At 38.9% G+C, this 16,722-nt stretch overlaps 1 non-coding gene across 1 annotated transcript; it reads right to left on the reverse strand.

Annotated features, from left to right (window-relative positions):
* Nucleotides 1-13,909: 13,909 nt before the first annotated feature.
* Nucleotides 13,910-13,982, reverse strand: TRNAW-CCA (transfer RNA tryptophan (anticodon CCA)). The gene has a single exon. It is a non-coding gene; the product is annotated as a tRNA-Trp (tRNA).
* Nucleotides 13,983-16,722: the final 2,740 nt, after the last annotated feature.

Here is a 16,722-nt window from a genome sequence, read left to right on the forward strand (position 1 = left end):
CAGAGGTTGCTACGGGGTCTTTAGTCTTTAGGCAGCCTGTCTGCTGATGGGTGGGGCTGTGTCCCTGCCCAGGTAGTTGTTGGGCCTGAGGCGTCCCAGCGCTATCATTTGCAGGCTGTTGGGGAGGGCCAGGTCTTGGAGCTAATGATCCAAGATGTCAGCAGCAGTGTTCACGTGGGTGAACATCCCCCCATATGTCCAACACCAGTGTCTTCATCCCCAGAGTGAGCTGCAGCCTCCCTCACCCCCTCACCTCCCCAGGAGACCCTCCAAGACCAGCAGGTAGGCCCAGCCCAGGCTCCCATCAAATTACTCCTTTTGCCCTGGGTCCCAGTGCACGTGAGATTTTGTGTGCACCCTTTAAGAGTGAAGTCTCTGTTCTCCCCAGTCCTGTGAGGCTCCTGCAATTAAGCCCTGCTGGCCTTCAGAACCACGTGCTCTGGGGGCTCCTCTTCCTGGTGCTGGACCCCCAGGCTGGGGAGCCTGACGTGGGGCTCAGAACTCACACTCCTGTGGGAGAAACTCTGCAATAGAATTTTTCTCCCATTTGTGGGTCAGCCACCTGGGGGGGGTATGGGATTTGACGATATCACGAGTCTACCCCTCCTACCTGTCTCGTTTTGGTTCCTTCTTTATGTCTTTAGCTGTAGAAGATCTCTTCTGGTAGGTTCCAGTCTTTTTCATCAATGGCTGCTCTGCAGATAGTTGTGCTTTTGGTGTGCTCGTGAGAGGAGGTGAGCTCTCTTGGCTGCAGTCTCCAGAAACACCTTTTTTTTTTTTTTTTTTTTTTTAATTTTTTTTGATTGTGTTGGGTCTTCGTTTCTGTGCGAGGGCCCTCTCCAGTCGCGGCAAGTGGGGGCCACCCCCCATCGCGGCGCGCGGGCCTCCCACCACCGCGGCCTCTCCCGTTGCGGAGCACGGGCCCCGGACGCGCAGGCTCAGCAGCCGTGGCTCACGGGCCCAGTCGCTCCGCGGCACGTGGGATCCTCCCAGACCAGGGCTCGAACCCGTGTCCCCCGCATTGGCAGGCAGACTCTCAACCACTGCGCCACCAGGGAAGCCCCAGAAACACCTTTTTTAATGACTGATTGTGCAGAGAAGCGTCACATACATGTTACTTTTATTAAATGATAAATGACATCAAACGTGGTAGCCTTAATATATAGGTCCACGGGTATAACTTGGCTTCACCTCATAATCACCTGAAGAATTTTTAAAAAAATTTTTTATGCCTACGGCCCATCTCCTGAAGGTACTGATCCAATTAATCTAGTCTAAGGCCTTGCAACAGCATTTTAAAAAACTCCTGAATTGAGTTGAATGTTCAGGCAAGTTTGGGAACACATTTATTGATAGTATTGTATGTGGCAGTGTGCCTCAAACTTGAAGGTGCATACAAATCACCTGGTGCATCTTGTTCACTCTCAGATTTTGATTCCATAGGTCTGGGGTTGGGACTCAGATGCTATACATCTAACAGGCTCATAGGTGATGCTGATTTTACTGGTCCTTGGACCACCATTTGAGTTGCAAGAGGTGGGCAGTGGTTCTCACACCTGGCTGCCCATTGGGATCAACTGGAGATTTTTAAAAATCCTGCTGCCTAGGACCCACCCGAAAAATTCTAAAGTAATTTTTGTGGTGTGCAGTGTGTGCATCTGTTTTTTATTGCTGTTGTTGTTTCATTGCTTTTTTAAAAGCTTTCCAGATGATTCTAATGTATGCAAAGTTTGAGAGTTACTGGTATAGAGGAGTGATTCTCAAGCTTGTTCAAACATCAGACATTGCAGGGGAGTTTTAAAAATATACGAATACTCCAGACCCAGACTAGGCTGATCAAATCAGAACTTCTAGGGAGTGGGACTAGGCATAAAGGTATTTTAAAAGCATGCCTTATGATTTTCATGAAGGCCAAGTTTGAGAAACCCCAGTATAGACGAGGCTGGGAAGTATGTTAGAGCCCAGGCTTTGAAGAAAAGTCAAAGCAAGGTTCTGTCTCCGTCTATGCCATTTTCTGGCATGTTCACAATAGCAATGAAAGTATAAAATGAAGAAAAAGAAATATTAGAGGGTCTTATACAACCAAGCAAGACATGAAAGGAGATTACAATAAATAGAGAAAACTCACAATACTTCTGGATTATTAATTTCCTTGTTTGACCAAATAATCTTTAATTTCAAAGACAGTATAGGATGACTTTTTAAATAATGGAAATACATAACTATACAACTAATGGAAATAAGCAAGACCAAAAAATTTTTTGAAAAAGGAAAATGTGGGGAATAATCTTTCAGATATCATAATATGCCATAAGACCATAATAATTTAAAATGTTCCAGGGAATTCCCTGGTGGTCCAGTGGTTAGGACTCGGCATTTACACTGCAAGGGCCCGGGTTTGATCCCTGGTTGGGGAACTAACATCCTGCAAGACGTGGCGAGGCCAAAAAAAAAAAAAAAAAAAATCCAATTTGGGCAGAAAAATAGACAGTGAAACAGAAAAAGCAAAAACTGGATCTGTAAACTGTATAAAAATTTTCTAAAGGTAAAGATGTCATTATAAATCAGTTGGGAAATTATTAGCTGCTTAAAAAACAGAGTTGAGACATTTTGAAAATAATAAAATTGGATTCTACCTCATTTCATAGACTAAAATAACCTCCAGAAGGAGTAAAAGCTTAAGAAAAATAGAATTGTTTTAACCTTGATATAAGGAAGGCCTTCTCAAAAAAAATTCAGAAACATGTTGAAAAAAATGGACAGATTTGGATGCACACACACACTTTTCTTCCCTGAAAGACAACAAAAACAAGGATTTTAAAAACAAGCAAGGTTCCAAATAGTAAGGAGATTGAATACATACATATATAAATGCACTATCTCCTGAAACCTCAACAGAGTACCATAAAGATATATTTTAACATGTTTAATTTCATAAGGACGAGGAGGGTGAGAGAGAAGGGGGACTGGCAATACACTTCTTCAGTCTAGAAATCAGAAGAATGAGTGTGAGAACTGAAGCAGAAAACAGAAACAAAAATGCCAAAACAAAAAACTGGTTGCTAAATTTGAAAGCTAAAAATTAAGGCAGGGCTTCCCTGGTGGCGCAGTGGTTGAGAGTCTGCCTGCTGATGCAGGGGACACGGGTTCGAGCCCTGGTCTGGGAGGATCCCACATGCCGCGGAGCAACTGGGCCCGTGAGCCGCAGTTACTGAGCCTGCGCATCTGGAGCTTGTGCTCCGCAACAAGAGAGTCCACAACAGTAAGAGGCCCACGCACTGCGATGAAGAGTGGCCCCCACTTGCCGTAACTAGAGAAAGCCCTCGCACAGAAACGAAGACCCAACACAGCCATAAATAAATAAATAAATAAATAAATAAATAAATAAATAAATGGATCATCACGAAAAAAAAAAAAAAAAATTAAGGCAATGTTTTAAATGACACGATCTCCAAAGTCTCAGGAATTAGTGGCATCAGGTACTTCCAATTGTGGAAGTGAATGAGAGGGAACTAAAATAAGGAGAATTGTTCCAAAATTCCATAAGAAGCAGAAGCTGATCCCCTCTTCCACTTCGCCTCATCCCCACCCCGGCAGAGGGCTGGAAGTTTGCTTTTGCCTTGAACAGAGGGTCTCTGAGTCACCATGCATTCTAAGGCAGAGTACTGGAAATGGATATTAAAGGGATGAATGTTTACTGAAGGCTGACATCCCCCTAGCTCTCTTCTTTTTTCATCAGCTCCTGGAACATTGGCAGCCTCGACTTTATCCTGCAGGCAGGAGACTGGATGGATCTTCCCTGGGGAATGTGACCAGCACAAGAGAAAAGTCCTAAAGAGATGAATATAAGGGGCTCCTCAATACAGTAGCCAAACCATGGTGAATTCCCTGGCGGTCCAGTGGTTAGGACTTTGCACTTCCACTGCAGAGGGCATGGGTTCGATCCCTGGTCAGGAAACTAACATCCTGCCTGCCGCACGGCAGGGCCAAAAAAAAAAAAAAAAAAAAAAGAAAGCAGCCAAACCACATTTTCTTATAGCGAGTCCCACAATCAATCAGTCCCACTCACCCATTTAAAACTTCCTACAGCTTTCCCCTAGTCTTAAATATAGCAGACAATCAAGGGTTACAAAACAGTGGAGGAAGACTTTGATAGGAAAAAGAAAGACTGAAATGAAAGAACTGAACAAAAACAAGGTGGAAGCAATAGACCATGCAAAGAGCTGAAAATGTAAACAAACACATACTACTATCAATATTCTCAGAGATGGATACACCATCAAAAGCACAGGCAAGGAAAGCAAAAATATGTAAATGGGGCTATATCAAACTTTGCTGTGTAGCAAAGGAAACAATCTAACAGAGAGAAAAGACAGCCTATGGAATGGGAGAAAAATTTTGCAAACCATACATGTGATAAGGGGTTGTTATCTTTATTTATACGGAACTCCTACAACTCAATAGTAAAAAAAAAAAAAAAAACCCCAAATAACCCATTTTAAAAATGGGCAAAGGATCTGAATAGACATTTCTCCAAAAAAGGCAAACCAATAGGTGGCCAATAGGTATTTGAAAGGATGCTCAACATCACTAATCATCAGGGAAATGCAAATCAAAACCACAGTGAGATGCAGTGTTCCACAATAAGAATCAGAATGAATGAAAGGTCCACCTTCTTTTGTTTGTTTGTAAAGTAAAAGAGTGACTGTGAAAGTGAGAATGGAGGGGAGAAGCAGCAGGACGCCTCACCTACAGACAGGTTCTTGAGGCAGATCGTTCATAGGAGAAAAATCCATGTGGATGTCGTGGACCTGGAAACCGACTCTTTTAAAACTACCAGTGTGGGGTCTTCCCTGGGGGTGCAGTGGTTAAGAATCCGCCTGCCGGTGCAGGGGACACAGGTTCGAGCCCTGGTCTGGGAAGATCGCACATGCTGCGGAGCAACTAAGCCCGTGTGCCACGACTACTGAGCCTGCGCTCTAGAGCCCGCGAGCCACGACTACTGAGCCCGCGTGCCTAGAGCCCGTGCTCCGCAACAAGAGAAGCCACTGCAGTGAGAAGCCCGCGCACCACAGCGAAGAGTGGCCCCCGCTCGCCGCAACTAGAGAAAGCTCGCGTGCAGCAACGAAGACCCAATGCAGCCAAAAATAAAAATAAATAAAATAAATACGTTTATTTAAAAAACAATGATAAACAATAAAACTAGCATTGTGCATGGCACACCTTCATGCACATCCAAGGCTGCATGAATTTCAATCTGAAGTACTGCTGGCAGGGGGGAAGTTCCTAATTTTGAAAAATAATAATAAAGGCTTTCAGGTCCTAGAAGTGTAGAAGAGGACTGGAGACTGCAGAGAGCCAGGGGAGATGCAGCTGAGAGTCGGCTGTTTCAAAGCCAACTCAGTGCTCGTGGGCTCTACTGAGAATGTTGGTCTCCGTTCTAAGATCAGTGGGAATTCCTTGAAGTAAATATAGGTAGAACAAGGTCAGAAACATTATGGAAAACATTATGGAAAATGAATTTGCTTTAGAAATGTAGATGCAGGGAGAATAAGAGATGTTTCCATCGTTCCAGGCAGAGTAGTACAAGTGGTAATGGAGAGAAGCAGACAGATTTAATGGATACTAGAAGATAAAAATTGATAGAAGTTAGTGATTTGGGGATGGGGGGAAGATGGAGATAAAGGTATCCAAGAATGACTTCTAGGTTTCTAGTTTGAAGATCTAGAATTTTTTTTTTCATTATTTTCTCAATAAAAAGGTTTTTCTGAAAATAAAGTATATGATATAATGGGAAATTTTAAAATAAACCTTTTAAAAGAGGGAACATAAATCTTCAAAAGTAGGCAGTTTAGGGTTTTGTTTTTTTTTAGGGGATCTGGAATTTAAAATCATGTTTACAATGTGAACATAGGTAAGACAGCAAAAGGATTTTTTTTAAAGAAGACGACTAATATTTAATAACCTGTAAAATGTGTTTTTAAAAAATGAGATGTTGCACCCCAAGTATCTCGCCTCTGAAATATAACATTGGCCATTTTTCCAAAGTCACCAATGCCAATACCTTTCCATTGCAATACTCAAAGCAAAACCATTTCTCCAGTGAACAATAGGGCTCCTATCTTAAAAAGTCAGCTCTGAACACCACAGAGAAAGTAATTGAATTCAACACCAGTGTTATTTTTTGCCCTGTGCATCTTCCACCACCATATGAAAACTGAAAGTAATACTGTATCATCAAATTCTCCACTTTCTCCCATAGTTCATCTGGTCAAAGAGAATCAAATACCACATCGCTGAAGCACCATCAATTCTCCTGTGGTTATTTTACAAATAAATTTCTTTTTCTCTACTTTTATATAGCACATAAAATTTTCATATAGTTGAAATGAACTGTGCAGAGAAAAAGGTAAATGCCAGCAGGCATCTAAATATTGTAGCATCTGTTATATTTTACACTCTGTAATCACAAATCTTATAAAGCTTCATTGCATTTGAGGCTAGATTTTTTCACAAATTATTGAAGATTGATAGCTATAGTAATTATCATTACACTTTTATTTCTATTATATTGAATTATACAAACTTTCTTCTATCTTTTTTCTTTGTTGTAATGTCTTTTTCTGAAAAACAATTTCCAATGTCTGCTTTATATTTTGTTGTAAAAGTCTAAAGTTTATATGATAGAAATTAACATTTTAAAATTCAGTATCCAAAATCTATAGGGGGTGTGTGTGCACATATTTGTGTGTGTGCATGCATACACATGTGTGTAGCATTGCTAATTATTAAAGTCTTTGCTAAAGCACTTAGAAAAAATGGATTGGAACAGAAATAGAAAAATGAATTACTTTGAAAGAATTTTAAAACTGAGATGGAAAGCACCACCAACTCTCTGATTTAGTTTTGCTGTTTGTCATGATACATAAGCAGGGCTAGTTTTAAATATTTGAAGGTTTCAAACTTCTGATAATATGCATATATCCATTCTGTGTCACCTGCCCTCTTAAGGCCTGCATTCAGTATAAGGAGTAAACCTCAGGTGCCACATAAAGGCTTAGGCTGCCTTTCCAGACTGATTTCATTTTTCCTTTCTTTTAAGTTGTAGACCCTAAGTGAATATCATCTTTTCCCCTCTTTTAATCAACTTGTCAGATTTCATCTCATTTACCTACTTTCAGGGCTAAGTTATTAAGCACTTACTATGTGCTTGGTACTATGTTAAGTGCTGTTATGGAAGTAAACCCTTGTAAAACCCCATCTTCACAAAAGAACCACATCTGGTAGGTAAAATCATCTGCAGTTTATAGACAAGGAAACGAAGGTGCGAAGAGAGCCAAGAACTTTGCCCAACACTATTTAATCAAGTCTCCAACATTACTCTACCACAAGGCCACTGTGTATGGTGAGCCATGGTGTATACTGCACAACTCCAGGAATGCCATTCACAGAGCCTATTATATGAATGGTACCCCTTGGAGCTATCCAGTGCCACAGCCCTGTATCTATCTCAAAAGTCTAATCTCTTTTTACTGCACTGTATTTCCATCTCACTAACTCATTCATATTAAAATAACAAGATTAAACAGGAGTTGGGGAAAGAAAAAATAGTGAGAGTTGAGTTTTGCACTGCACTTCTTGAAAACACCACTAATATTTCTACAGAATTATTTTAAGTAATTTGATCCTTAAAGCAACAACTCTTTCATATTTCCATTCTTACAGAAAAAGTAATTTATGATCATTTGTAAATAACCTAAGTACAAGCTAAACTATCATTATGGGCTGCCTTTGTAAACAATATACTGTGTAATTTTTTATTATCACTGCATGAACTAACTAGGGAGCCTGAAATGATCTTTTGACACTCAGAATTAATCATATGTTGATGTGCAGGTTGACACTCATTTGAAGGGGAAGTATGTCTCTTTAGCATTTTAATCTACTTATAAACTTCTCCATTTATTCAGAATTGTACATCTCTAATTGATTACACAAATAGTGCACTTTCCAAATAAAAGACATATTAAAATAGTGAACATCTGCAGAGACATGGTTAAATGAGCAAAGACAATTCAAAGGCATTTCCTGTCCTAATTTCTTGCAAGTTGACAGACAATGCCCCAAAACTCTCTATCAGATCCAGAATGAACTAATAAACTAATCAGAGCATAACAAGTCTTTGCCAATTGTCTTCATAAGAGAACTATAAGTACGTTTAAGCAGCACTCAGGGGTATTTCTTGTTAAACACGTGAACTTGCTTTGAGAAATATTGTTAAATATTGATAAATTCATGGAATATACTATTTTCACCAGTGATTAGGGCTCCGGGAACAGTGAAATGAAGAGATACATTCATTTCCCCTTGGAACTGCAAACTCCCAGACAATAAAGTCCTCGCTGAGTCTGCTCAGAACTTCTTACCCTTAAGTTGTACCACTGAGGTTCCCATTTACCTCGTTATTGATAGAAACTCTTTGCGGTTTTTGATCATGTACCGTGTGGTCATGGTTCTGTTAGGTGGTTGTAAGTTCTCTTCTCAGGAAAATACTTTCCTTCAGTTCATGACTTTGTAGAATGCCAAGTTGCTAAGGCAAATCCAGAAAACTGTAGGAATAGTAAAATTTGTTAACCAAAGTCATTACCTCATGCCTAAGGGAGCACATAAACCATAAAGCTGTAAGGATTAATGACAATTGGTAAACAGAGAATTACTCTCATAAATAAATATTGATAATTAAGAAATATAAGCAGTGTTTTTCAAACTGTTCCACTTGTGACTGTATAAGCGTTTGTTAAGTTACTTCAACCCCATTTAACATGAGGGTACTTTTTTCTTTTATGGGAATTATTAGCTATACCAACATAATGTCTAAATATGGAAAAGAAAGCCTGCTAGATCATATTAACAATAATTGATATGGTGTACACAAAATCAAGATAAATTGTGCCTGTTTCTCTAAACAAACAAAAAGTCTTCAAAAGAATTTTTAAAATCTATCAAAATATTCCCCTTTCCCTTTTCCTCCTCTTCCTCTTCTTTCTGTTTCTTCTTTTTTCATTTTAAATTCAAGTTATAAACCAAAAGAAGTAAAAATATTTCTACTTCTCTGTAATCATATAGAACTTGATTTCATGGCTCTAGTCTATTTTTTATTATTCAATACTTAAAATGGTAAAAGTTATGAAGATATTTTGCTATTAGTAAATTATTAAGTATTACAGTTTTCAAATTTTTCCTTGATGTTTATGCTTCCTTACTTGAGGGAAGAAAAAAAAAAGTAGATTGTATCATGTGAGCATATAAAAAACCCCAGACCTCTTCCTCAACATAAAAATTTTCTTTAACAGCTAGAAAAATCTCTCAGAAGTATATTCAAGCAGTCACATTCAGAGCTGTGTCCACTTCCATCCACAGGTATTTTGTTCAATGTGTCTCTTTAAATTCTCTGAAGTGATTCTAATTTTATTATTTCTCAATGTTCTGTCTTTGAATCATCACAAAGTATTTTCATCTAAACTTTGCTGAGTCCAAGTATTTAGAGAGTAAATTCATTTTAAACCTATTGATATCAGTTTTCATGCTGAAAATCATCCAAAGTATGTCCAAGTTAATTCATTTTCCTGTTCCCGATGCAAGGTAGGACAAAGGCACACTGCCCATCTCTATGAGGAAACCTGGCTAATAGCCAATTTACAGAGTATAGGCTGCAAACAGCTAATACTGCCTTTGTGCTTTGTCTCTTTCCAAAGGACAGAAGAATCTAAAAAAATAACCCACCCTGGAGACAAGACACACTTTACAGAAGAAAGATATATCTCAGTAATGATAAAAAAAAATCACGTCAAAAACCTGCAACTTTGTTCCATCTGGTAAAACAACCTCATATTCTTTCCCACAAGCCAGAGGTCACATTGCTACAAACTCAGGAAGGGTATTTTTAACGGATGTGATAAACCTTCTCCTCATTATTTACACTTCTCTCTTTCCCTTATCCGAAGAGACACCTAGGGAAGGTTTGCTTAACCTACACATATACATAAATAAATACGTCCATGTATTTTGCAGGGAGAACGGGGCAATCTGTATGTACATGAAATGTAGACATCAAATCCAGCACGTCCAAAACTAACGTGCATTAAAATAACTCATCACATCCCCATCACTGCATCAGCCTCCCATCCTGAACCTTCTCCGGCATAAGTATCACTGTGTTATCAACCAGACAGTGAGTTAAATGGGGAGCAGGTAACATATTTATTCACCATTCTAATCCCAGCCCTTAGCACAGTGCCCATTGCTCAACATGTAGATGATCCTCAACAAAATACTGAATGGCAGACCCATTTTCTCAATACCTGGAAACATGTGTGACTCATGGTTTGGTGGCAAGGCTATTGGCCTTAGTGCCTAAAGGTTTGGTCTCTATTCAAAGTTTGTCACTATGTAGATGTGTGACCCTGGGCAAATCGCTTATTCTCAATGGGCCTACAAATTGGGAGGTGGGAGGGTGGGAGAGGAATGGGCAACTAGATAGTTTATTGGGAGAAATAATTCTTTAAAATGTGAACTCTGGGCTTCCCTGGTGGCACAGTGGTTAAGAATCCGCCTGCCAATGCAGGGGGCACAGCTTCGAGCCCTGGTCCAGGAAGATCCCACATGCCGCGGAGCAACTAAGCCCGTGCGCCACAACTACTGAAGCCTGCGTGCCTAGAGCCAGTGCTCCAAAACAAGAGAAGCCACTGCAATGAGAAGCCCGCGCACCGCAATGAAGAGTAGCCCCTGCTCACCGCAACTAGAGAAAGCCCGTGCGCAGCAACAAAGACCCAACGCAGCCAAAAATAAAATTAATTAATTAATTTAGAAAATGTGAACTCTAAGATTTATTCTCTTCCTAAGCCCCCTATATCTAGACAATAAAGTTTATATAATTTACCTTCAAGATTTTCTTAGGGTCCATACTTTCTTCCCTGCTCCCACTGTCACTCCCCTTAGAGCTGGCTTTCACCATCTAAGTTTTGAATTAATAAACTGCAGTAGGAGGAGGGGTAAATTGGGAGTTTGGGATTAACATATACACACTACTGTGTATAAAATAGATAACCAGCAAGGACCTAATGTATAGCACAGGGACTATATTCAATATCTGGTAATAGCCTATAAGGGAAAAGAATCAGAAAAAGAACAGATATATATATATATATATATATATATATATACATACATATATATATATATGTATATATATATATATGTATGTATAACTAAATCACATTGCTGTACACCTGAAACTAACACAACTTTGTAATCAACTATACTTCAATTTTTTTTTAATGTGAAAAAAATTTTTAAAAATAAAACCACAGTACCTGTTCTTAACTTCACTTTCTTGGCCCTCTTTTCCTTTCTCCACAGTGCAGCAGGACAATCTTCCTTAGCCCTTATGCACAAGGGTTTTCCAACATTAGTGTGCACAAGAACTCGGCAGCTTGTTACAGAAAAACTCCCAAGACACACCTTCACACACTGCTGCGGCATGCCCTAGGACCTCCATTCGGCACCAGGTGGTCTGTAGGCCACATACTGACACACTTCCTTACTGCAGTGATTTCCAAACTCTTTTGATTTTACAACCGGAGAGGTAAAATATGCTTAAGGAGACACCTTCAAAAATATGAATATTTATAACTGAAACATGTCTATATACATATAGATCTATTTCACTTTATTATTTTATTATTGAATCATAACCGATCGATATTTTGTCCTCTTTGGTGCAAGGCCATCACAGGATTCAGGACCCACAACCCATAATCTAGAAGTTCACTTAAAAACTTCAAGTCACAACAGGGAGGCTGTCCTTAAACTGCCTGTGCATGGAGCGTTCGCCACTTCGGCTCCTCGGTGCTCCGGGGAAATATTGTTCACACTTTTATCCAGGTGCGGTAAGGTAGTGTTTGTAAATAGTAACCCTTTTTAAAAACAACTTTGTAGTTCTATATTCTTCCTGTTCCTTTCCTCTCTATTCAAGCAGATGTTAGGCTCTGTGCCCACAGCCTCAGCAGAGGAGTGTAATGGGGGGAAAACAGTGTAATGGGGCGGGGCGCGGGGAGCAGTCTTATGGAATTTTCTTTTCAAAGCCCCCGGGGTGGGAGAATCTGGTGCACAACAAATTGTCAGCCAGTGGGAAAGAATAGGGTTTAGTCCCGCCCATAACACTCAGGGGGCCCAGGACAGAGTAGAAATGAAAGCCTCCATACCATACGTAGAAATATACAAACGTTATAACTCAAGCTATCAAACTGTTCAACATTTTATTGTCCTGCTTTGAAAATTTGCCTTTACAATGACAACTGTGTGTAAAGTTATCTTTTTTTTTTGGCCACACCGTGCAGTATGAGGGTTCCCCAACCAGGGATCGAACCTGTATCCCCTGCATTGGAAGCACGCAGTCTTAACCACTGGACCACCAGGGAACTACCTAAAGTTATCATTTTTAAGTGACTGAATATTTGCAAAATATCAAAGACAATTGCATAGTTTTTGTGCACATCTGGTTGTTCTATTCATGTACCAGTGATATTTGGATTAATAATAAAATATGGGTTCATATAACTTATAAACTATTACATATTTTTTCATAAAATTTATTTTACTTGCCTTTAGTTTAGTAAAATCATTAATTATTTTAATCAAGACTTTTCACAAACACTCTGTTCTGCTGACAGTAATTTAAAAGTGAAATGTAATTGTATTCAGTCTATAAAATTTAAATATATTTTCATAAAAATGTAAATTTAAGTAACTGTGGAAAATGAAAAGAAAATTTATATTAAAAAATGATCTGAATAGTCACCAAAAGACCTGAATAGTCACCTCATCAAAGAAGATATACAGATGGCAAGGAAGCATATGAACAGTTGTTCATCAGCACATGTCATTAGGGAATTTAAAATTGGAGGGGGTGAAATTTTTCTATTGAAGTGTAGTTGATTTACACTGTCATGTTAGTTTCTGTTGTACAACAGTGATTCAGTTATATATATATATATATATATATATATATATATATATTCTTTTTCATATTCTTTTCCATTATGGTTTATCACAGGATACTGAATATAGTTCCCTATGCTAAACAGTAGGACCTTGTTGTGTATCCATTCTATATATAATAGTTTGCATCTGCTAATCCCAAACTCTCAATCCAACCCTTCCCCACCCCTTCCCACTGGGCACCACAAGTCTGTTCTCTGTGTCTGTGAGTCTGTTTCTGTTTCATAGATATGTTCATTTATGTCACATTTTAGATTCCACATATAAGTGATATCATATGGTATTTGTCTTTCTCTTTCTGACTTACTTCACTTAGTATGATAATCTCTAGGTCCATCCATGTAACTGCAAATGGCATTATTTCATTCTTTTTTATGGCTGAGTAATATTCCATTGCTTATATATACTACATCTTCTTTATCCATTCATCTGTTGAGGGACATTCAGGTTGTTTCCATGTGTTGGCTATTGTAAACAGTGCTGCTATGAACATATGAGTGAATGTATCTTTTCAAATTATAGTTTTGTCCAGATATATGCCCAGGAGTGGAATTGCTGGATCATATGGCAACTCCATTTTTAGTTTTTTGAGGAACCTCCATACTGTTGTCCATTGTGGCTGCACCAATTTACATTCTTACTAAAAGTGTAGGAGGGTTCCCTTTTCTCCACACCCTCTCCAGCATTTGTTATTTATAGAATTTTTATTTTTTTATTTTTAAAAATATTTATTTATTTATTTAGGCTGCACTGGGTCTTAGTTGCAGCATGCGGGATCTTTAGTTGAGGCATGAAGGCTTCTTAGTTGTGGCATGCAGACTTCTTAGTTGCGGCATGCAGTGGGATCTAGTTCCCTGACCAGGGATCGAACCTGGGCCCCCTGCATTGGGAGCATGGAGTCTTACCCACTGGACTACCAGGGAAGCCCCTATAGATTTTTTAATGATGGGCATTCTGACTGGTGTGAGGTGATCCCTCACTGTAGTTTTGATTTGCATTTCTCTAATAATTAGCAATGTTGAGCATTTTTCATGTGCCTATTGGCCATCTGTATGTCTTCTTTGGAGAAATGTCTATTTAAGTCTTCTTCTATTTTTTGATTGGGTTGTTTGTTTTTTGAGTGAGTTGTATGAGTTGTTTGTATATTTTGGAAATTAATCCCTTATTTGTCACATTGTTTGCAAATATTTTCTCCCATTCTGTAGGTTGTCTTTTCACTTTGTTTACAGTTTCCTTTGCTGTGCAAAAGCTTTTGAGTTTAATATGGTCCCATTTGTTTATCTTTGTTTTTATTTTCATTACTCTAGCAGGTAGATCCAAAAAGACATTCCTGTGATTTACGTCAAAGAGTGTTCTGCCTATGTTTCCCCCTAAGAGTTTTATAGTATTCTGTCTTACATTTAGGTCTTTAATCCATTTTGAGTTTATTTTTGTATATGGTGTTAGAGAATGTTCTAGTTTCTTTTACATGTAGCTGTCCAGTTTTCCCAGCACCACTTATTGAAGAGACTATCTTTTCTCCATTGTATATTCTTGCCTCCTTTGTTGTCGATTAGTTGACCACAGGTGTGTGGTTTTATTTCTGAGTTTTCTACCATGTTCCATTGATCTATATATTTGTTTTTGTGCCAGTACTATACTGTCTTGATTACTGTAGCTTTGTAGTATAGTCTGAAGTCAGGGAGACTGATTCCTCCAGCTCTGTTTTTCTCTCTCAAGATTGCTTTGGCTATTCAGGGTCTTTTGTGTTTCCATACAAATTTAAAATTTTTTGTTCTAGTTCTGTGAAAAATGCCATTGGTAATTTGATAGGGATGTAGATTGCCTTGGGTAGTATTGTCATTTTAACAGTATTGATTCTTCCAGTCCAAGAACACCGTATATCTTTCCATCTGTTTGTGTTGTCTTCAATTTCTTTCATCAGCGTCTTATAGTTTTTGTAGTACAGGTCTTTTGCCTCCTTAGGTAGGTTTATTCCTAGGTATTTTATTCTTTTTGATATGATGGTAAATGGAATTGTGGGAATTGCAAATTAAAACAACAATGAGATACCACAACACATCTATTAGGATGGTCAAAATCAGAAACACCTGCAACACAGAAAGCTGACGAGGATTAGAGGAATAGGAACTCTCATTCATTCCTCCCTTTGGAAGACAGTTTGGCAGTTTCTTACAAAATCAGGCATACTCTTACCATATAATTCAGCAGTTGTGCTCTTTGGTATTTATCCAATTGAATGGAAAACTTATGTCTACACAAAAACCTGCACAAGAGTAATTATAGGTGGTTTATTCGTAGTTGCCAAAACCTGAAAGCAACCAAGATGTCCTCCAATAAGTGAATAGACAAATAAATTTTGGTACATTCAGACAATGGAATATTATTTATCTCTAAGAAAAAATGAGCTATCAAGCCATGACAACACATGGAGGAATCTTAAATGCATATTACAAAGTGAAAGAAGCCATTCTAAAAAGTCTGCATACTGTGTGATTCCAAGTATATGACATTCTGGAAAAGACAAAACTATGGAGAGAGTAAGAAGGTCAGTTGTTGCTAGTGGTTAGGAAGGAGAAAGGGATGAATATTTCTTGTTGAGGGAGCAATTTTTCTTTCTTGTTTTTCATGTCTCTCTTTTTTTTAAAGATTTTTTTTGATGTGGACCATTTTTAAAGTGTTTATTGCTACAATATTGCTTCTGTTTTATGGGGTGTTTTTTGGGTTTTTTGGCCGTCAGGCATGTGGGATCTTAGCTCCCTGACCAGGGATCGAACCCGCACCCCCAGCATTGGAAGGCAAAGTCTTAACCACTGGACCGCCAGGGAAGGCCCTTCATGTCTCTTTAAGGACTGAATTAAAGGCAAAGGCAAAGTAATGTTGGCGGTGGTGATGTTAGTTTTAATCACACTTGCTTTACTTCTAAATAGCAGAAACCAGCACACATTTCGAGTCCATTTTACAATGGGGCTTCGGTAAGTCATCCCCTGACAGAAGGAAGGCTCAATATACTGCATAGAGCATATCTCTAGCTTCTGGTCAGTTGCAGACGCTGACAACACAGGCAGCACTGGGCAAGGACCATTTCAAGGAGGAGATGAGGTCCCTAGGTACATTCTGTTAAATAGCTCTTTAAACAATAGCCTCAACTTCATTTCCTTTTCTCATATGAACTCTGCACAAGCTAAATCCAGCAGCCTCCACCATGAAGAACAACTTCCTCCTCAACTGAGAATTTTCTCATGTGCCTGCTGTCAATAGTGGTTCTCTCCTCTGTGATTCATCTGTCAATATGGTTCTACACACCTTCTGTCTTCCAAAAGTTTATCAAAACCTTTGGTATGCTTTGTCACTACCTCCCTTTAGTTTCAGCATTTTTATGAGTGAGTTTCTCATTCTCTCTCTGGCATTTTGAACAGAAATTGTACCGAGAGCTCTCACTATTTTATTTCGCTCAGGAGACATTGTAGTACATCCTAAAGATAAACTGTGTTTTCAGCTTTGTTTTACTACCCACTGAAGTGCCCAACTATATCATCATCCCCTCCAAAAGCCTCACCTTACCTTAAAACTTACTTCAGAAATCTGAGTAAAAATTACAGATTGAGGTATCAATAATGGGGCAAGTCTCAAGGCATGATATGGCTTTATAATTGGATAAGC

Source organism: Balaenoptera acutorostrata, chromosome 8, assembly GCF_949987535.1.
Source record: "Balaenoptera acutorostrata chromosome 8, mBalAcu1.1, whole genome shotgun sequence".
Classification (NCBI taxonomy): Eukaryota; Metazoa; Chordata; class Mammalia; order Artiodactyla; family Balaenopteridae; genus Balaenoptera; species Balaenoptera acutorostrata.